Raw genomic sequence first — 22,715 nt, 5'->3', positions numbered from 1 at the left:
GACCTAGTGTGGGTGGAGGCCTCCCAGGCCATTTATTCTGTGGCCTCCTCTGCCCGGGTCAATTGGATCAAGAGCTCTGGACTGATGGTAGGGGCTGGGTGGCATACGAGCTCCCTCCCACCCAAGGATCAGGCCATTTGGTGGAGTGTGGGTCCATCTAGACATTTACCTAGACATTTACCTTTCTCTAGACTATCTAGACATTTACCTTTCTGCCTCCCATCCCTCCCTGCTAGAGACCTGGAAAGATTTGGAAGGCAGGTTGGCTGCAGAGATGGACAGGACTCCTCTGGTGCCTTTCCCTGTGGAGGAGGGTGCTGGTGCTCAACCAGCTGGTCCTGTGCATGCTCTAGCAATGGCTCAACACTCTGAGCCTGGCCCTGGTTATCCTGGTCTGTCTCCAGAGATTAGCTCTGGAGTTCTTTTGTCCAGGACAGCACTGGATCTCTGGGGCGGTTCTGTGTCTTCCCCTGGAGTAGGGGGACAGGGCCTGCTCTGTCTCTGCAGCCAGGTCCAAGTCTTCTGCCTCCAGGTCCTGCAGAGACTTCTTTATGATACAGGTAGTCTGGCGAGGGGTATGTTTGTGCACACCTTTCTCCATTGCCTCTGAAGACTCTGATATGACCAACCGCTCTTTTGTCTCTATCCGAGGGGTCTTCTGCAAGACCTCTCTGATCTGCCAGTCTTCTGCAAGGATTCTTCTGGACCTGGAAGCTGGTTTCAGCGACCAGGCCCATGGTGGCTGCTGAGGGGGCAGATCTCCTCGCAGAGCCCCTGCTACTCAACCTCCAGTTTGGTGTGCAGGTGGTGGAGTCCCCTTCTTTGCTCCAGAGATTGGTCCTGGCAGGAACCACCAGAATCAGAGACCTCTTGGACTATGAGAAGGGATCTGGATGAATCCCCTGGCACTTGACTGGAGCATGGGGCTTTCCACCCCTCAGTCCCCCTGGTGTGTACTCCAGGAGGTGAGGGTCTGCTTCTCGGGCCTTCCTTAAGTAGGTCCTGTGGGAGGGTGCTTACCTGCCTGTCCCTCACCTCTTCCCCCTCCTCCGGACCTTTTCATTGTTTATTTTATGGTTTTCTCTTTCTGCAAAATTATCTGTAAAAGCTGCTCTTAGTCAAGTTCCCAGTTCATTTCAGCATGACTTATTGGAGGCAGTTGCTGACTAGAAGACTTTGAGGAAAACTGATTTTAGTATGCCATAGTTGCAGAACAGGGTGGAGAGAGATAAATTTGTCAGTGCATTAGGTCAGAGGCATGAGAGAGGCTGAAGCCCCTCACTTAAGAGAAGTTTTAGTGTCTACTGAAGGATGTTGTAAGCAAAGATAGGGCCAAATGAATGAACGCGGACAAGGAACCAATAATCACTTCAGCTGGACTTCCACATACAGGCTGATGGCAAGACAAAGGGCCAGATAGTTCTTAGGGGTAAATGAAGCTGTAGTGTCTGAAGTGTGGTGGTGCCCTGAGGCATTATTTCTGTGCCTGGCAGACACATGCGGAATGTCAACCCTCTCGCTTCCTACTACTCCTTTTGAAAAGGAAGTGTTTGAGGTGCTCGCAGGCCTGATGTGCCATTTCAGATGGTGAACAAGAGAGTGAGGCAATAATCATGCACCCTAATCTGGTTTGAAACAACCCTTCGGGTCTACTAGAGGCAGCATCAGGCACATTGGCAAATTCAAGTCTAGTGCTTCAGGAAGTGACAAGACTAGATGCTGGCCTGCTCCTGTGTGGATGTACTAGTGAAAGAAGGAGTTCCTTCTGTAAGTTCTCCCAGCGCACCTGTACAGGAGCAGTCCAAAGCTAGTACTAAATACAGACTTACGGAGAATGGACTATGAACCAATACGGAGTGGCAGATTCCTCTTCCTTCTCTCAGTTCTAGTCCCCATATGCTACTGGTTCTCTCTGCTCATAAGGAGTATGTTGGTATGGGAATAAGGAGTAGGAGGCAGCATGTCAGCAGTGGGGGTGGGAGGGCAAGACTGTAGAGCAAGCTGCTGTGGCTGTTCTGCCCCGAGGAGGCTGCTGTAAGTTATGGTCCATCATAATCAAAGAAGCCCCAGGGCTTAACCCCCCATCTGGCCACATTTCTCTTCTCCCTCAGAACACCTGTGTCTAAGCCACAGCTTGCCCCTGTGGTGAGGGCTGCAAGGTGCCTTGGTATAGGATTCTTAGGCTGGCTCTGTGCCCTGTGGATGACTACTCCGTATGGCCAGAAAAATGTAAAACAGGACATACCATATTTTATAGTATTTTCAGCATCATGATAAGTTCTGCTACCACAGAACGCTACAGTAAATTCTCTACTACATTCTGCCAATATGTTACCTGCAAACAAACATCACAGTTAGCATTGGTACCACAAATGAAATCCACGGTGGAGTTGGAAGTAGTGGCTCATTCCATACCCTTCTTTCTGGGATGGGGCAGGGGTTGGGATTAGAGGCATGGTATACATGTTTTAGCATGTGCCACCTAAGGTCTCTATATGCACTCACCTTCATTTGTATTGTTCCTAGACTGAATATTTTGCATGGCTGGCTGAACAGGAATGGTGTGGACTCTCCTAGGCTGGCCACGATCGGAGCTGAGAACAACACTGCTTTTGTAGTGTTGTTTTCCACATTTTACAGACAGCAAAAGTGAAGAGGCCCTTAATTTGACCTGTATTCATGGGTTAGATGGTACTTAATACCGTGCATCCACAGGTTCACGCTGGCAAGTTATCTTTTTGCACCTACCAACCTGGAAAATAATCACTAAGCAGTTGGTCTATTTATATTTCGAGAAGCCAAAGCACCATCTTAAAGTTATAGCTGCAGAGATAATAAATAAATAAAAATAGAACAACCAACTCTTTTTTGAGAGTACAGAGGATTTCAAGTATGTTTCATAAGATTTATGACAAAGCAAGTACCTTCTAGTGAATGAATCAGTTATTCTCTAGGGTCATAAAATAATACTAGCCCTTTGAGCTGAAAATAAACTATATCTCCCTGCAGGTTTTTTGGTTCTACCTTATTGTCCTTGTGTTGTCCTGGCATGTTGCAAATGTCTGTTAGAAATGGAAATTTTAGGAGGAGACTTCTAAAAAATGCTCAGTTATGTCCTACCTCTGGTCCAGCTGGAGTGTGTGGGTGTCTTTTCATTGTCTTCAATGGGAGCAGAAAAGAGGTAATGTTGAATGTTTTTGAAAATTCCACCCTAGATGGAAAATGTTAATTTTTATATGATTTTCTCTCTTCTTCCCCTTTCCTCAAGGTAATGATATCAATATGACTCTACCTCTTTCTATTTCAGGCTGATTGGCTTTCAATGAAAAGGAATTTTAGACAACAGTGAGAGTTACACTCACCATTGCTCTCAGTGCTCAACATTATAGTGTTCTTTAGCATTAGCTTCACGACATTTTAAGTCTCTGCTGCCTTAAGCTTCCCTTTTTAAAAAATATAAACCTGGGCATCCTCTTCATCTAAGATACCATCTTCCTGGAAGGTCTCTGTATAGATCAGAATACTCAAAAAGTTTGAGTGTCAGGGTCTGGATCCAAAACCAAGAAAGGGCTGATTTACGCTTCCAGTGTTTGAAAGTGGAAATCAGACTACAATTCTGGCCTTATGCAAGCTTTAGCACATTTCTTTCATTGGGACTCCACTCACTTTTGCTCTTTTCCAGGAGACACCTCACAGCTCACCTCCTGTCTATCCCAGGCTTTCCATGGGATTATCTGCTGGCCACTCCGCTTACCCACAGGATCTCTGAAATGCTGCTGTATCAGGCAACCTCTTATATCTGAATACGATAGGGATATTTCAGGGGTGTGGTAATTGCCCTCAAACTACCTGCTTCATTTGCACACAGTATGAGTAGGTAGGAATAGGTAGGAGAAGTGGTCAAATTGTTGCAAGCAGCACTAGTAGCAGGTAGCAAACTTTGTCTCTGCCTACGGCCCTGTGTATTTATTTAGAAACAGGTGAGTAATGTATGGGAGTGATTGTCAACCAGGGTATGGTCTACCGGGGATACTTAACTCATCTAGATCAGTGTTTCTCACTGCTGGAGTTGCAGCCTCCCGGCAGGGTTATGGGATGGAATTAAGGAGATCACAAATTCAGGGCCAGCATTCATGGGTGGCAAGCAGGGCATTTCCCTGGAGCCACACACCATAGTAGGGGGCCCCGTAAAGCTAAATTACATGCTTCAGCCCTGCCACCCACCTGCCTGTTTCAGTGCTGCCACAAGGGACTCAGGCTTCAGAAAAGGCTCGCAAATGAAAAACAGGCTCAAGTATCTCACTGAAATGGAAGTACAGTATTTCTATGGGAAAGTAAGCAATTTTTCAGCAATAGTGTGCTGTGACACTTCTTGTATTTTTATGTCTGATTTTGTAAACAAGTAGTTTTTAGGTGAGGTGAAACTTGGGATATGCAAGTCAGTCTCCTGAAAGGGGTATGGTAGTCTTGGAAGTCTTTAAATCATTATCTGAGGACTTCAATAACTCAGTCTTAGATTAGGGGTCTTACTACAAGAGAGGGTGGGTGAAGTTCTGTGACCTGCGTTGTGCAGGAGGTCAGACTAGATGATCATAATGGTCCCTTCTGACCTTTATAGTCTGAGTCTATGAAAGGTTGAGAACCACTAGTGTAGGATTCTACTCACAAGGCTGCTGTAGTAGCTGCATAGTGACTCTTCTATCACTCCAGACGGTGGTAGTATTCCAGACCTGTCCCACTAGTCCCCATGGATTTCCTCACGACAGAGCTCTCTTGCCTGGCCAAAATTCTCATTGAACACAACTGTGCAGACAATACAGGAGCAGAGACTTACATACAGCATTAACCTAGCAAACAGTCCTGAAAAAATGTTTAAATATGTTTACAAACCCAGTGTGATTTCAAGGGGAGTCCCAGCCTGAGTAAGGACTACTAAGTGAATAAAGGTTTTTGCATTTGATTTCCTACATTTTGTTTGATGAAAGCAAGCTGAGCTGTCACATTCTTGTAAGAAATGAGAGCAATGTGAATTTTTGGAAGCAAGTAAAAATAAAGGCTGGGTAAAATATTCTTTGCTATGTTTAGTGAGTTGGAAATGTTTATTTCTACTCAGACGTGCTTCCATTTTAAGATTTTTTTTTGGTTTAATTCTCTTGATTAAAAAGTGACCCTACTCTATCTTTGTTGTCGTCATTTAGTGAGTCATGTCAATCTTTTTCTAATTCCTGGTATATTTTAATATGTCAACTTTTTCTTTGAAGTTATGCGCAATGTATAGTAATAAACCGACAAAGGTGCATATCGCACTACTTTTTTAGATACATTTATCTTCCTGAGGTTCTGTTTATTTTTTGAAGAGAAAACCGTGATCCGAAGACACGATGGAGTTCATGACCATACAAAGAGTAGTCACAGCGCTAAACAGTCTGTACATTATGGCCCAAATGCTTTCCTCTGCTGCCAGTAGTAGAGATGAGCACAAAATCCCAGCTGCTGGGGACAAAGAAGGTGACAGTGCCTATTCCATGATGTGATAGCACTTTCCTCCAAACCTATGACTCCCCTCTGCTTGTGATTCATAGACAGTGGGTGTTAGAGAGTGAGAAGTGTCGTGTCTTTTGCCTTCATGCATAATGTGGAGGAACCACATGGGCACAATAGGGTCCAAATCTAAACATCAAACATGTAAGTCCTAAGTATATATAACAATTGCTCCTGTGGTGGCTTCTAGAAATATAGAACATGGGGGAGGGGAGTGCGCTAATTAATTTCTTTGTACAACAGACTGGTTGGACCAGGGGCTCACAAATTATTTAAAGGACATGTTACTAATTAATTTCTTTGTACAATTTGTACAATTTTGTACAATTTTCTTTGTTATCAGATAGGGAGTTTCTTTGGGGATCTGGGCTTAAGTGATTTGCCCAAGGTTACACTGTTGTACAGCAGGGAATTGAATATAGGTCTCCTAAGTTCTAGGCTAGTCCGTGAGCCACTGGACTATCCTACCTCAGTGATCCATTCCTTTGAGCTCAGTGGGAGTTCTGGTTTCAAAGAGAAAGTAGGATTGCATGGAAAAAAACATACTGAAATGTAGTTAGTATCTGAATTGTGTTATCAAATACCTAATATTGCCCGTTAAATTTAACTAACCTTATCTCAGGAGATCAGATCTTGAATAGACACCTTTAAGAAATGTGGCTAATGGAAGCAATGTCCTCTAGGCAATGCTGAATCGATGAAGAAGCAGCTTGGTTCTATTTGAGAATCTATTACCACTTTCTTAATAATAAGACTCTTCTTTAAAAACTTGTCTGAATAATGTTCAGTTGTTGCTATTTTCATTTATGCCCCCCAGGAAGCCCTTGAGCACATGGTGGGATAAAAGGTGTCTGAAATAATTGAGCACAAAATATCCAGTACTTGGGTATTTCCACACCATGGTCCCAGTCTTCCATTGCCTTGTGCCTTATTAAGCCCTGCTGAATCAATATGGCAGCCTTTTACACCCAACTTGCTCAGATGTAACTAAGCATGCAAGGTCCAAGGCAGTAAAAAAATCAGGTCTCTGATGACTTGTATCAATGTCAATGTGCTTTATGTATGTTCATAAATCAAGTCTCCCCAAAACCCAGTGAGGCGAGCTAGCATTGTTAGCAGGGATGCCTGTATTCTGCAATTCTGCGACCATGGAACTCGCTGTAGAATAAACTTCTTTTCTGCAGTATTTTCCTCCAAAATCTGAGTTTTTAATTTTTTTAAAATATGGTCATACTATAATTTCTATTAAGGATACATTTTGTTATAAAAGATTTATAGGTAATTGTTACAGGGTGAGCTGTCCCTTGAGGTAGATGGTGGCCCAGCTGCATCCCAGGCCAAGTTTATTTCCCACCCCCCTTTCTAAATGAAGAGAATAAGTGCAAGGAACACATGATGAGTATCATGTGACTAAAAATCAACAGGCTTCCAGGCAGAGAACTGGGGAAAGACGTTCTTGGATTAGTAAGAAGATAAGCCTGGGCTGGAGTTATCTTTGTGCAAACGCCCTTCTAGAGGATTACTGAGCCATCAATACAAAGAACTGGTAAACTTGAAGGTGGCTGGGAATTTTGAATTAATCTGTTAATAAACCAGATCCGGGAAGAGGAGGGGTGTGTAATTTTAATGCCCTGTCTGTGTTGGTTTATCTAATGATGGAAGAGTCACAAAGAGGCATGTCTGGGCATACTTTGCTACAATGATTAGACACTTATTAAAATATGCATTAATCAGTTGTTAGAGTCAACAGAACAAAAGGTTGCTCATAGCAATCATTAACAATGCTCCTCGTGTTTAACATGCTTAAAGCATTGAATCATTTATAAAGGATACTTTAATATAAAGTGTGACCAAAAATATGTGTAGCCCTTACATTGGTGAAGAAACTCTCTTCCAAATGTGACAAATGCAGCACTGTCTTCCTGAGGCTGCAGAAAGTCTGAAATGGCTTTTACAGCTGTGAACTGGTCCAGGTGCTATCTTTGAAATCTACAGGTAATCATTTAAATGTCTGCATTGTTAATTACTTCACTGCTAAATGCTAGCAGAAGCATCCCAAACCGCTTACAGAGTTTAAGATGCCCAAACCTCATATCGTCTCTTCCATAACTCTCCTTCCCACTTTGATGGATACCACTAATGGTCTGAAAACCACTTGCATTCCACACACAGTGTTCCACATATTGCTTGCATTTACATTAGAAATTATCATGGCACCAAGCTTATAGAAAGATTAATTTACACTAATGGAATGAATCCTACAGCACTCAGTTTTCCTGCCTGAATAATTTTATGCCCCACTGTCTTTTTTATTTATTTCTTTATATATTGCATCCACCATTTGGACTCTGATAGTTTGAAGTATGGCCCCCCTACTCACCTGCACAATCCTGTCCCGTGTATTGCAGTATGTAGAGAGACTGTACTTAATCTATGTGCCTGTATGCCTGGTATGTTCTTGGGGGCCAGTGTGGAGGATGGATAGACTCATGTTTTCCTCTGGCTAACCTCCCTTGCCCCCACTTGACTGATGTGACTCACAAAATAACAGGGAGCACAGGGATGGAGGTTGTCCCTCGCTTGTGTTTCAAGAGGAAGGAGGTTTTGCACCTTTTGTTCCCCCACCATCCATAAGAACTTGCCAAAGTTTGTCCCTTAAGAGGTGGTTGTAATGAGGAAGGTGGTCCTGAATATTTCAATTAGCCTGAGCTACAGCAAAAGTTAATTGCATTATGCCAGTGTGAGATCAGAATCAGGCTCAAGGACTTGTACACCAAAGGCTGAATAAATCCTGCTCATCTTATTCAGACAGCACTCAATCCTATAAACTGATGAGTCCTCTGGCCCCAGTCCAGCAAAGCACTTAGGCACATAGTTTATTTCATGCACATGAATGGTCCCACTGGCTTCAACGGGGTTATTCATGAGCTATGTGAAAATGAACTATGTGCTGAAATGCTTTGCTGCATTGGAGCCAGCATATCCGGCACCTTACAAGATCGAGCCCACAAACAGACCCTTTGAAGTTAATGGGACTATGCGTGTGAATAAAATAAAGGGATTTGACTCCAGATGCAATCATTTTACAGTTCAAACTAAGATTTTTTCATTTTTTTCTTGGTAACTGCCCTCTCTGCAAAATGGACCTGGCATGCATAACTTTCACTGTGTTCTTTTGCTTTTCTCCAGCCTGAGCCCCAGAAGTCATCAGAACCTGAAATCAGCATTTCTGTGTTATGTACATAATTGTCTGCATATAATGTGTAATGAGAGTTCTACTGTTCCTGTAGATCCACTGGAGAATAGATCCATTAACTAGCCCTTTCTTAATTATGTCATAAGGCAGATTAGAATTGTCTGCTTTCCAGCAAATATATTGGCTCTTATGCCACCAGCAGTAAATCATTTTCATTTGATTTTGATAAATATGAGCTGTTTTTTCTTTTGTGTGATGGGTCTATATTGTATGCTGCAACAAGTATGCTGGTAATAAAACACAAATTGCTTTAACATAAAGCAAAGCTGGCCCTAGGCTAGTCAGAGCTCTGTCTGCCCTTCTAAAATCCAATCCAATTTTTTTCTTTGATTAAGCCTTCATTACATTCTCCAGTATAAATTATGTGGAATGAAAATATTTCAAAATAAGTCTTTATTTTAAGTTTATTTTCTTTTTTCTCTTTAATAAAAATGAATATAACTTTTTATTACAACAAATCCTATAGTATTTGAAATGGGGGAAAAATAATCAAAAATGTTTGCTGGCCACTGACTGAGTAGTTGATGATAAACTCTGCCTACAGGGAAATAATGTAAAAAAAAAAAAACTATACTAAAAATCAAACGAATAAATATTTGTACTTCAAGCCCAAATCCGGTACTGGGTGAGTGCCATGTCATCCCAAAGAAAGCCAAGAAAGTTCTTCCCAGTCTGTATTTGTACACCTGTCAGAAAGAGAGCATTCTTCCAAATCAAAATAAACTACTACCCATTCTGTCCCACCTAGGCTAGTATCCTGAATTCTGTGTGCCATTGATCAGAAGGAGCTGTCTGAAAAAATTGTAATATAAGGTGTATAACTAAATAATGAATATTTTAAATGTCAGCAAAAAGATCTCCATGGTCCCAATCCTACAAATTTAAGCACAGCTTTATTTAATATAATCAGTACTGCTGAAGTCTCAGGGACTACTCATTTGAGTAAAGATACACATTTAGGTGTTTGCAGGATTTGGGTCTAAATAATAAATGAGGTATTTATTATATTTAAAGTGTTGTATTATAATCCATTGTTTCTATTTTAAGACATTATTTTCAAGTGCAATTTTTTAAAACCTTTTCGTGCTGAAATCTGGGAAGTTTGTTAGCCCAGGAATGAATTTATTTCAAAATGTTAAAGGGAAAAAATGGAGATTGTGAATTTTCCCCATTATTTAAAAAAATGTTCTTTTTTTTTTTGTTGAACAGCTGTAATGATAGAAATTTTGGTAGGAGGACAGTTCCTGGGTGCCAGATGCAACTTTGGAGAGTGTGGTGTAAATTAATTGTCATCTATGAAAGTTATAAGGGGTTTAAAAAAAGGAATCTGCTGTTGCCCATTTGAAACACACCATGGAATCAGAGTCAGGGGTTGATATAGCTTGAATTAGGAACTCTCTGAAAGAGAGCAAGCTAGGCAAATTTGTGGGCATGTTGTATTTCACAATGGACATATTTATTGTTGTGACTGAAGTCTCTTTTTTTCCCAAGGCCAGGATCTCTTGACATTTGAGTCTTTGTAAAAGCTATAAAATGCCATGCTGGAACTTACTGCATCCAGAGACATTTGTGGTCTTTATATATATATTATATATAAAAATATAAAACTCCTTGAACATGAGATTTGAAGGGGTCAATATTTCTAGATGTTTAAAGGCCAAACTGCAGAAAAATCATCTCTGTGGGCTTTGAAGCTCCCACTGAACTTATGGATGGCAGATTCAGTAGGTTAGAACAAACACCAGTCTCATGGTTGCAATTCTTTGACTCAATATATTGTTTAGTGATTTTTTTTTTTAAAGGCCTATTTTGGCACTGTGGAAATCAACAGTTAGCTAGGCTGCATTAAAAACGGGTACTGAATGAAGGTGGAAAACGAGAATACTCTATGTCAGCAGTTGCCTCTAAAAATGACACTTAAACAACATCAAATCTACACCGAAGGATAGAGCACAGTTTTAACAATTTTATTCTCATTTTTACTGATTCTGAGGCTCATTTGGTCTTATGTTTAATTTTTGCCCTGATTACATTAGTAAAAATGTCAACAAATGTCATCAAATATTTGATGCTGTGAGTCTAAGCTAAGAGTAGTCTATTCCTCTTCTGGTGTGGTCTGAAGTTGCATTCACTGTAATTGTGTCCACAACTAGGGGCTTGTCTTCACTGACCTCAGGGATTCGGCAGCAGTCGACCGTAGTCACGCAAGCTACGCAAAAAACTTGCATAACTCCCGTCGACTTCTCTGCTTCTGTTCTGTGTGCCATTTTCACGGCACTGCGCCGATGGGAACGTGGTTCCGTCGACGCAGCGCTACACTACTTGAGAAGGTGGTCTTAATATGTCAATTTCTGGATCGACTGAGTGGGTCTTCACTGACCGCTCAGTCGATCCAGAGAAGTCGATCTGACGGCGGCGAATTTGCTGCCGTCAGTGAAGACATAGCCTATGTCTTGTTTCTGGTCTGCTTTCAAGCCAGTGGAGACTTCCTTCATTTCAGCTTTACTGCTTTGCACAGTCATAACGGACATCGCAAGGTATAAGGTGAATGTAAATCATTCCCATTCTGATTTGTAAGCAGTTTACACCTGCTTTGCACCAAATAAATATCTACACAATGTGCAAGGCAATAGAGAATCAGGTCCCCACCATGCTAAGCTACATATTGTTTATCACACATGGCCATTATTTTGATCTTTCAGAAAGACATAGAATGCAATAGTCTGTCATACCTATGATGGATGTACACATCCTTTTGGTGCCCCCTGGAGGAAACCCCAAGCTCTGGTTGTATCTCACCAAGTGGTGCCCTATGAAGAAACCCTGCTAAACCAGACAGTGGTTTGGCTGGTGGTGGGTTAATTCCCCAGGAGGCATTCCTCGTTGGAAGTTAATTAGGTGCAGCTCAGCCTTAAAGAGGGCTGGGTTACATCTGCAGCACAGAATGAGCATGTTTACCACTGACTAGAAAAATGGGAATTCAAATTAATTACCCTGTCCTCTGTGGTTTGTATTCTGTTTTGAGCTTGAAGTCTATTGTTTGTAGATTGCATGAAGAGATATATCCAGAGATTCTGCTAGTATTTTGTTTAAATCAGAACCTGGAAAATATAGCAAACCTCTAAACTTGTTATTTACATAAGCTTGGATTTTTTGTAAGTTTGTTTGTAAGCTATTCTGATTCTGGCCTTGCCATAGTATTGTTCTAGATCTTTCTGGTAAGTTCCAGAACTTCAATTTTTTTTTAAAATGAGCCTTTGTATACGACATACATGCTACATTAACGATAATATTGTAAACCTGCAAACTTCAGGAAACATGACAATATTGCCAGCCCCAAGTGTTAAAAAAAATCGTGAATCAAGGTCCCCAAATCATGGGATTCTTTTTAAAATGATACATTTGAAATTTTTCTTATTGGCTTCTTAACCTTTCATCTGTTATGGTTTGTGTTTTCAAGCTTTTCTCCACAGTAAATGTTCCTTAAAAGGAAGGCTAAGATTCTGTGGTATTCATGTGACAGTAGGACTTTATGATAAACTTCAAAGATTACAAGGCGTGTGATATAATTGGCTGAGTTGGCAATGTTAATATAGCAAGATAGTGTTGAGGGGCTATAGCTTCCATTGTCTTCAATTTGAGCTGTAGATCCTCTGCACTTCTGACAAATCTGGTGCATGGTTCCCAAAGTACTTGTTTATGTGCATTATGATGCTCCTCAAAACTCAAACCTACATACATGAAGAGTGATTCAACCTATGGTGCAAATAGTGTTAGTGATCAATCTTAGCGCCTGGATTATGTCTATTTTCAGACTTTTTGAACTAAAAAGTTCCAGGATTAAGAATAAATTGGCTTACTTCATAAAAGGGGGATCTTGCTATTCAGGATTAAGAAAAGGGCCCTATTCTGTTCATATTGAGTCAATACTGTATAGCTGCCTCTCCTCCCTGATGTGATATCCTCACTTGGGGAAGGGGAATGCTTGTGTATATGACATAAGGATAATAATGGTAAGCATGACTGAATGGGGCCCTGATGCATCATCCCATGATGAGATAATACATCTTTTCACTTAGATCCCTGCAATAGCTTACTCTTATACATGAAACTATTCATATGCATAAATGTTCCCAAGGCTGGGGCCATACTTTTAGAAAGTATTTGGAAAGACTTTAAATCCTATGCCTAATTAGCTTAATCATTTTTCTTTCAGACAGTAGAAGTGGAGGAAATGCAGATGACTCAGTCACCTAATGAACAGTAAGTTAACACTTCCATTTATTCATGAGTGTTCTCTCTCTCTCTCTCTTTTTTTTTTTTTTAAATCCCATTCATCCTTATGCAGGAATAATCTGCATTGGTGAAGGGAAACGGGGTTTTAACTCAAGAAGTTTCCATGAAATTTTGTTGGGAGAGGAGAGTGTTTGTTCCATATAGACCAATGAAAGAGGCCAGGGGTTCTGCTCTCTCAGATCACCATGAATCTTAGGACATTTATATAAAGTTAGAGGGCTTGCCATGGCACTGCTGTTGATTTTCCTGGCTAGTTATAAACCCTGGTTGGGAAGCATGTTTCAATGGCTTCTGCCACCAATTGTTATCCCTGGAACCTGATAGATTTTACAGAGCAAAGAGGGAAGGGAGAACTTACTGAAGACTCTGGGCTGGTCTAAACTGCACAGCAGTACAGACTACAGGGGTGTGAATTGCAGCATGCACCAAATCGCTGCACTGTGACTGCCCCATGTGTATGCTGCTGGCATGAGCTAAAAGGTACCTACTTTGTGTTAACATATATTTGCTTGACAAGGAGTACGTCAATGTGAACTAGGTACTTTTTAGTTCACACCAGCAGAGTTCACATGTGGCAGTTACAGTGTATTACTTGGGTATGTGCTGTAATTCACACTTCTGTAGTCTGAACTGCAGCACCATGTAGAGGTAGCCTTAATCTAAAGTAAATTTATGCTGCTGTGACCTGTGGGCTTGGGAGGAAAAAGAGAGAGAGAGGCTGGCTCTTCCACTCTGTTGCTTCTCAAACCACGCAGATTAAACCTGACTGGAACCTTGCAGAGAGGTTTCTGCAGGGTCAGTGGAAAGGAATGAGTCGTGCAGAGGTACTTGGAGATGACAGTGGTTGGTTTCATTTGAGAACTTGGTTAGATAGATAAGTAAGTAGGCTGTCCATTCCTCAGCACAGCCCAAACTTTTCTCTACTTAGCAAAACAACAGGGAGTGTGGACGACTTGAATTCAAATGAGTGAAGTTAGGATTATGATAATATGTTATGAGATGCATTGTAAAGTGGCTATACGATTCTTGATGCTTGATTCTTGCTTCATGTCTGAATGTCTTTACATGGGAGGTGGGAATGATCAAATGGGGTTAGAAGTGTGTGAGAAACAGGCTGGCAAACAAGAAGGAAGGAAAATGGAGTCAGCCCATACTTAAAATGGCTGTCGTCATGTATCGGAGGTCATTGTATGTATCAATTATTTAGAGACTTATGGTTACCTGTTTCAATCAACTTGGGATCAAGGAACTGACATATCTCTACTCTACTCTAAACCGATTTTTGCTGAATTCAAATTCCTCATATGATGTTTTCTGTTTTAGCTCTGCATTGCTACTTTTTGAAATGTAAGGTGTAATTCTAACTGCTCAGTCTGTACTAATGAGAATTCGAGAGAAGTGCATTCCTTTAAAAAAAAAAATCTGGCAATTACTTCATAACTTAGGGCTTTTTTCCCCCAGTTGCTCTCTGCATTGAATTTACATCTTTACTCTCCAGATCTATCTTTTATGTTTTTCTCTTAATCTTTGCTGTCTGTTTTTTCTCAGCGTTTGAGACTATTTTTTCCTTTAGTGAATAACTGAAATGCCCTGTAGCAGTTCTGCTGTGTAAATGAGGCCAGGCTGGAACTGCTATATGGGTAGTGAGTTCCTAAGAGGTACTAGTAATCTAAGACAAAGGTTGCTCAAAAGTGAGAAACTTTACAAAGTGAATATCTATCCTATGAGAATTCCCTTGCACTGACAACTTTTCATGTGAGCAATCTGTGACTTCCTTCACTTAAACACAACCCCACTTCTCCCAACACCTTTCCTTCTGTAAAAATATTGCTCATTCTAAATTTTTCTGTATTTTCTGTGTCTCGATATTGTTTTATTTTTATAGCGATTATAAATCCACTTAATATGAGCTGGGTCGTGAGAAAAGTTTTGTAATATTGTTTTATTCCATTTGTCATGAGGCTTTAATGGATTTTGAGGTCCAGCTTCATAGTAATCTAAAAAAACAGCTGGTGCTCACTTTAGAATGAAACAAAAAGGCTGATAAGTAGGATGAACAACTTGCCATAAGTGTGTCAAAGCATGCATGAAATTGCCGCTCTTATCTGCTTTCTCCCTACCCAAAATAAAATAAAGCTACATTAGCCCCATTTCCCAAATCTGCAATCTGATCTAGTAGTGCCCAAAACAGTAACCTGCACTAAGGTTAGAAAGCATAAGTCTCCAAAAGCAATGGTTTCTGTGAATGAACAAACCCATAAAGCTGCTCCAGGAAAACACTTCCCTTCTTTCTCCATGGCTTTTGTTGCCAGAGAGATCAGTACAAAATCCAGGCAGTACATGCGGTACAGAAAAGAAATAAAGAAAAAATAAAGAAAAAATCCAGTTTTTATTTCTGGCATAGGTAAGCTGTGTTTAAACACATGAGCATGTACAGTATGTCAGTAGCTAATAACTGTTTAGACCAGATCTCACTTAAGGGTTAAAATATTGAGATATAGTAATGGACAGAGGTATGTACCTGCTTGTCAAGGCTGGGTCAAAAAACGTCATGTAGCGGTTGTTTCAAAAAGCCCCTGTGTAGCTCCATGGATGAAGCTAGTGTCACTGGCAGAACATCGACAATAGCATGTGCACATGCCTACACAAAAATTGGAGATTGGGGAAAATGCTAATTGCATAAGAATTAAACTTGTCAAACCATCCTCAAAGTAGACTAAAAGTACAGGCACTAATGAATGCAGCATATGTTCACAACCCTAGGTTTGGGGCATAAAGAATCTTCAAAAACAAAACTTCTGGAAAAACAAACAAACTTCCTGGGAATTTTCAGTGGTGCAGCAACTTGCACCTTTAAGGCAGTGGTGCTCAAACTTTTTCAGTTGCAACCCCCCCATACCATTAATGGAATCTGTCCATGCCCCTCTCCATTACTGCACAGCCAAGACTTCCTCCACAGCAGAGCTGGGGCTGGGGGCAGAGAGGGAGTGAGGGTGGAGCTGGGCCTGGAGGCAGAGCAGGACTGAGGGCTGAATGGGTTTGGAGGTGGTGCTGATCTGGGGGTGGAGTGAGGCTGGAAGTGTGGTGCTCTCTCCCCACCCCCATGGGGCTGGCCCCCGCCCCACCACATAGCCCCCCCGAACGTTCCTCCACCTTTCCCGATGGGGGCTTGTCTCACAGTTTGAGAACCACTGCCTTTAAGTAGAAAATTACTCTGTTAAAATGGTATTTTGGGGTGCTATGTTTGTTGTCTCTCCAACAAATATACTCAAATTATACAACAAATATGCTCAGTGCACAGCTTCACATAAATTAAAATGGCTAAGAAGAAAAACACAAGGATTGAAAATCTGCTTTTTTGTTACTGTCATCTCTGCAACTTCAGCTTGAGCTATGTTAACCATTGTGAGTTCTTCCTTGCACACTATCACAAATGGTAAAGGTTTTGCAGGTCAGACTGTGACGTGTGATCGATTGTACCCTGCGTGAAGCCTGCACAGCCCCCATTATCTTCAGTGGAGTTTTACATGGTAAATTGCTATGTAGTTAGAAAATAAGCAATTCTGTTTGCACAGGAACAAAATATCTAAACAGGTGCCATTTTTAGTAATTGAATCTTCACAACAGAACCGGATCTTACTTTTCAATTGGATTTCCATGTCTCTAAGGAAGCCTTACTCTCAAAGTCCTCAACAGGACATGCCGTGTAAATTTAGAGTCCTAAATAAGTGTCTTTACTGTCAAAAGTACTGAGTACCTAGCAGCTCCCATTGACCTCCTGGGACATGATGAGGCTCAGAATTTCAAATATCAGGCACCTTCTGTGATCACTTATGGTGATCTGGTTTCATTCTCATTTCTTCTGTGTCTATTAAAATAAAACTCTCTTTGTTTTTAATAAAGTGTCACTTGGAACTGGTAGATGGCTCATGGTCTCAAACTTACCATCACATCTCCAACTATTTCTTCAAATCTTGACTTTCTTTTTGTTTACTAATGCAATCATTGTAACTTTTAAAACCACTTCATACTTTAAATTAAACTGAGAGCTCACTGTTTAGATGGAATTTAAGCACTTATAATTTAACCCGGCCTGTCTTCTTCCTGTTGAACATCTTTCAAAAGGTTTTTGGTGCCAAACACAGCATTGTTGGTGGTTTTTAGTAGCTTAATAGTATCACAAATCTTGCTGCAGCTTGCAAACTATACACTTAGATGATTTCTAAAGTGAGGAGTCTTTCCTCAGTCTTGTTCTTCTGGACTTTATTGAATATAATTTGGAATGTGGGCATACATATTCTCACTTAACCTAAAAGTTATTTTCTATGCACTTTGTCGTGTAATATTTCCCCTGCTGGAGGAGATGATGACCAAGAGACAGCAAGTATATATGTGTATTCCAAGCATAAGTTGCTACCTGTCTTTCTGCCTGCTGCCTCAAATTCCTCCTTGGGCTTTATTTCTTTACAAAAAGAAATTGGTATGACACCAAGTGCAATAATATGAGCTTTACATGTTGCAACAGCAACCCTAGAATGCTTAAGGGCTTGGGAGATATGTGTACTGGAGCCATTGAGAGGGTTTCCAGGTAGGAGAAGCAAGGCAGATTGTGCCGCTTCTGCAAGAAACCCTACTTGAACTTCTGGATATGTGTTCGACAACTGACCACCTTCCAGCTGCTGGTACCTGCCCCATTGTTGGGAAGCAGATCAGGTGAGAGTGGATATGTCTGGGGGAAGAAGTGAATCAACAGTGGAAGAAGAGTCTGGGGGCACTTCTGAGGGAGGTCTGGAGGCTAAGATGTCATTAGGTGTCTTGTTGAGAATAGGAAAAGAAATCTGGGAGGGACTGTGAGCATTTGTCAAGGAGTGTATTGATTCATAGATTCAAAGGGTAGGAGGAACCTTTGTGATCATCTGGTCTGACCTTCTGGCCACAGGCATAGAACTTCCCCAAAATAATTCTTAGAGCATATCTTTTTAGAAAAATATCCAATCCTGATTTAAAAAAATGTCCACCATGACCGTTGGTAAATTGTTCGAATGGTTAATTGTACTCACCATTAAAAATGTATGCCTTATTTCCAGTCTGAATTTGTTTAGCTTCAACTTCCAGCCACTGGATCTTGTTATACCTTTCTCAGATAGCGGAAGAGGCCATTACTATGTGTTTTTTCCCTCATGTAGGTACATATAGACTGTAATCAAGTCACCCGTTAACCATTTTTTTTTTAAAGCTAAGTAGACTCACGGATCTCAGTCATTATGAAAAATGTTTTCTAATCATTTGCTCATTCTTGTGGCTCCTCTCTGAACCCTCTCCAATTTATCATCATCCTTTGTGAACTGTGGACACCAGAAGTAGATGCAGTAGTCCAGTAGTGGTTGCACCAGTGCCAAATACAGAGGTAAAATAATCTCTCTGCTCCTCCTAGAGATTCCCCTGCTTATGAATCCAGGGATTGCATTGGCCCTTTTGGTCATACCAGCACACTGGGAGCTCATGTTAATCTGATTATCCACCATGATCCTCAAATCCTTTTCAGAGTCATTGCTTCCTAGGACAGAGTCCCCCATCCTGTAAGTATTGCCTACATTCTTTGTACACACACCCTCACCCTTACAGTTAGCCATAATACAAGGCATTTTATTTGTTTGCTCCCACCTCCCCAAGTTTGCTCTGTTTCAGGGACTGATCCCTGTAGGGCTCAATTAGAGACACATCTGCTTGATGATGATTTCCCTGTTTACAATTATATTTTGAGACCTATCAGTTAGTCAGTCTTTAATCCATTTAATGTGTCCATGTTAATTTTATATCATTCTAGTTGTTTTAATCAAAATATTTTGCCATACTGAGACAAATTTCTTACAGAAGTCTAAATATACTACATCAATGCTATTACCTTTATCAACCAAACTTGTCATCTCAGAAATAAAAAATATCAAGTTAGTCTGACAGGATCTATTTTCCAAAAACCCATGTTGATTGATGTTAAGTATATCATCCTTCTTTAATTGTTTATTAATTGAGTCCCATATCAGCTACTCCATTATCTTTCCCAGCATCGATGTTAGACTGACCGGCCTATAATTACCCAGGTCATCCTGTTTACCTCTTTATATACTGGCATGACATTAGTTTCCTTTTGGTCTTCTGGAAATTCCTCAGTGCTCCAAAATGTTTAGAAAAATTAATAGTCAAGCGAGCTCCTCAGACAACTTGCATCCAAGAGCTTTAAAAAAGCTATCTGGACCTTCTGATTTAAAAATATCTAACTTTAGTAGCTGTTGTTTAACAGTCTCTAGGGATACTAGTGGAACAGAAGAAGGATTACATCATCTCTTTCCCCCCCGCCCAGTACAGAACAAAAATATTTATTGAACACTTCTGCCCTGAGAGTTGCTGAGCCCCCACAATTCCCATTGCCTACTTATGTAGGTTTCAGAAGGACTTATGCAGAGGTTAAAGTAACTCAGAGGAAAGGGAGCTCATAAACACTGATCGTGGGTTGGGAGCATGGCTAGGTTTTCTGCATCAAGTCCATGGGAGATGGGAGCCCTGGTGGTGGTGAAATGGGGCACAGAAGTCATTGGTTATCTCTCTGCACTCTTGAGGATGAACAACATAGAAGCGCTGCAGGAGGAGTGGCCTTCAGAGAGAGCTGGGTCTTCAGTCAAATATACAGAACAGGACTCTCAGTGCAGAAAATGAGACTGCAGGGCTCCTTTTTCCTAGGTCACTTGTCTGATGGTGTGAATCATAGGACTATATGGATGGGCTGCTCTATATTGGCAATGAAGATGTAAGGTATTCCTGGAGACTGGAGAGAGGGACAGCAAAAAAGATATCTTCCTGTATGTTTACCAGAGATGAGACGTGTTCTCTGCTAGATATGCGACTATGAAATCCATATTGGGCTAATGGGCACATTAAGCAAGATGACTTGGAAAAATGACATGGACTAAACAAGCAGTGTCACAAGTAAGGTGAACAGATGTCCTTATTTTATAGGGACTCTCCTGATATTTGAGGTTTATTCTTATATAGACACCTATTCCCCCCCACCCCGATTTTTCACACTTGCTATCTGGTCACCTTAGTCACAACACAGCAATAAAGGCACAAAGAAATTAGACAGGATTATAGGAATTCTCAATTTCAAGGCTGATAAAAGCCTTTAAGAATCCAAAGAGTTTTAATGGAGACTTTTAAAAATGGTGTGTGTTTTTCTTGATGGAACCTATGTTATTTTTTAACTGCTTGCTATCCTCGGAGTTTATTCAAAGGACACAACACTTGTGAAATAATAAATAAATGCTGGGGTGGGGAAAGAGGAAAACCTGCAAATTTTCTCTACATGGTAAAGTTTTAAAATGAAGGAAACAATGCAATCTCAAAATGTTATGGTCGGAAAAAGAAATTGGAGAACAAGTACATCAAGTTACTATAACAACCAGAAAAATAATTCAAATTGGTATATCTACAATTTAAAGATCTATCTAAACAAATTAACCCATCTACTCACTAAAGTATTCTATATTTTAAAATTTTCTTCTTGCTTGGTTTTGATTTGCTTGATTTGGCTTGATTGGTTTGATTTATATAAGCTTTTAATTTCTAAGAATGTTTTTATAATCCAAAATCTCTTCCATTTTGACATGTTAGGATTATTTTGCTTCTGTATACATGCGATCTGTAGAACATCTGTTAGTCATGTAAACGAAACATGAGATCACAGTGGCAGTCCCATGGAAAGTTGTTACAAGATTGCAGAGCTATATCATAGGTGGCTCTGTGTTTACTGGATAGAGTTAATTTATTCTATTCATAACTGATATGTACTCAGCACATGTACAGCAACAATATATTCTCATACTGATTCAGTGACTATAATCCAGGAGAAAAGTGGCCATAGTTCTGTTGCCACTATCTGAAAGATCCTGACTCCCAGCCTTAAGGAGTTTAATATATAAAGTATGCTCTGAATCCATGCTGTCCAGTTCCATGATACATGACCGGTCTCCATTTAACACCCCCCCCCCCCCCGATATATCCCCCTATCTCTTCTTCTTCTCTCTCCTTCTTTCCCATGCTGAAATCTTTTGCACATTAATATGGGCTATTTTAAAGTGTTTTTACAAGAATACATTTTACACTGTAATTAACCTATCTCATAACTGTATTATTCAATTCTACACAGATTAAAACATTTGAAACTAAACGTAGGCAAAGAAAATCACTCCTCCTAAAGTATTGGACCTAATCTTGTGGCCTTTACACCAGAGGTTCTTGGCCCCATGAGGTCATGAACAGGTTTCAGAGGGGTTGCTATCACCTTACCCTTTCATTTTAAAAGTCTTTTTTTTTTATCCATTGTTTGCAGAGAGAACCTCTAAAGATGCAAACTGATGTCTGCCTGACTCTGCAGACAGCATGATACAAGAGCTGTAAGAGGGATGAACTGTCCTATTTGTTTCAGTCATGGACTCTGTGATTCTTTGGTCAAGGAGTTTGGTGTTTTTTTTCATGTTGCCATGAAACAGGACATTTTTGCCATGGAATTTGCCATTTTTCTGTAGCTAGTTGCCCGATGTTCCTTTGTCTTCCCTCCTTTCTGGACCTTGCCTGCAGTTGCTGCTTGCTTTCCATTCAAGAGAAAATCAGTTGGATTACAGTCTTTGTTCCCTGCACTCTTCCATGGAGCCCAGCAACAAGTCAGTCCAGACCACCCTCTGTTTCTTCCCTTTTCTGTGAACCCACCACTTTAGCCTGCCATTCCTCTCTGGCACAGACTTGGACCAAAATATACACCAGAAATCTTGTCAGCTACCATGAGACTTCAAAAGTATTACACTGATTGGCAAAGGACTCTGGAGCATGCATGTTCCCAGTAAAAGAAGGGAGCATTGAGCCATTTGAATAACAACAATCAGCTTTGTGAAATAAATCAATCGATCACTTCAAGTGAGAGCTATGTGAGTTTCCAAAGTCAGAAAACAGTATTATTAATGGCAATGCTGTGAACATGGGAACCCTCTGAGCATCAAACTTGGTATAACTGTGGATAGCAAAAGTTGCCAAAACAATCAAAATTGGGGAAACTTTCATTTGAGATATAGGGTACAACTTTGTTAGTGTTATGTTGGGATATGCTGCTACCAGTCAAGTCACAGCAATTCCCTTCTTCCGTCACTTGATCAACTGATATTTATGACATGGCTAAAGAGAGCTGTTCAGGAGTGGCAGTGCTGCTTAGCACGACTGCAGGAAACTACAGGTGGATCTCTTTCTGATCAACTTCTAACACTTGCCCAGTATGAGTAGGAAGGGTCCATATGTGAGGAATTGCTGTCCATTGATGGTTTCCAATATCAGTTCTTGGAGCTAGGTTGGAGTGGCATTGCTCTACTGCCCTGAATCTGAGGGCAAACACAGCAGCCTTGTGACTAGAATCCAGCCTACTGCACCTCACGCTATTGTTCACATTGCTCTAAAGCTTGCCAGAGGAATGAATGAGGATGATGTCAGTGGAACTGAAAAAGATATTTGGGGATGTAACAGTTGTTAACTTTTAAATGTAAGCTCTCCAGTACTCACATGGGAAGAAATGGGCGCTTGA

At 40.7% G+C, this 22,715-nt stretch overlaps 1 long non-coding RNA gene across 1 annotated transcript in view; it reads left to right on the top strand.

Annotated features, from left to right (window-relative positions):
* The window catches only part of LOC137167207 (uncharacterized), a 105,450-nt gene extending 83,410 nt beyond the window's left edge, over window positions 1–22,040 (top strand). Inside the window, exons 2-3 of the long non-coding RNA XR_010924054.1 lie at window positions 13,014–13,060; window positions 21,480–22,040. This is a non-coding gene — a long non-coding RNA (uncharacterized lncRNA). The remainder of the gene's footprint in view (window positions 1–13,013; window positions 13,061–21,479) is intronic.
* The last annotated feature ends 675 nt before the right edge of the window (window positions 22,041–22,715 follow it).

The sequence above is a fragment of the Emydura macquarii genome, unplaced genomic scaffold (genome assembly GCF_026122565.2).
Source record: "Emydura macquarii macquarii isolate MOO-44397 ecotype Brisbane River unplaced genomic scaffold, CSIRO-AGI_Emac_v2 contig_320, whole genome shotgun sequence".
Lineage (NCBI taxonomy): Eukaryota > Metazoa > Chordata > Testudines > Chelidae > Emydura > Emydura macquarii.
This window is presented reverse-complemented; position numbering and strand designations above follow the sequence as displayed.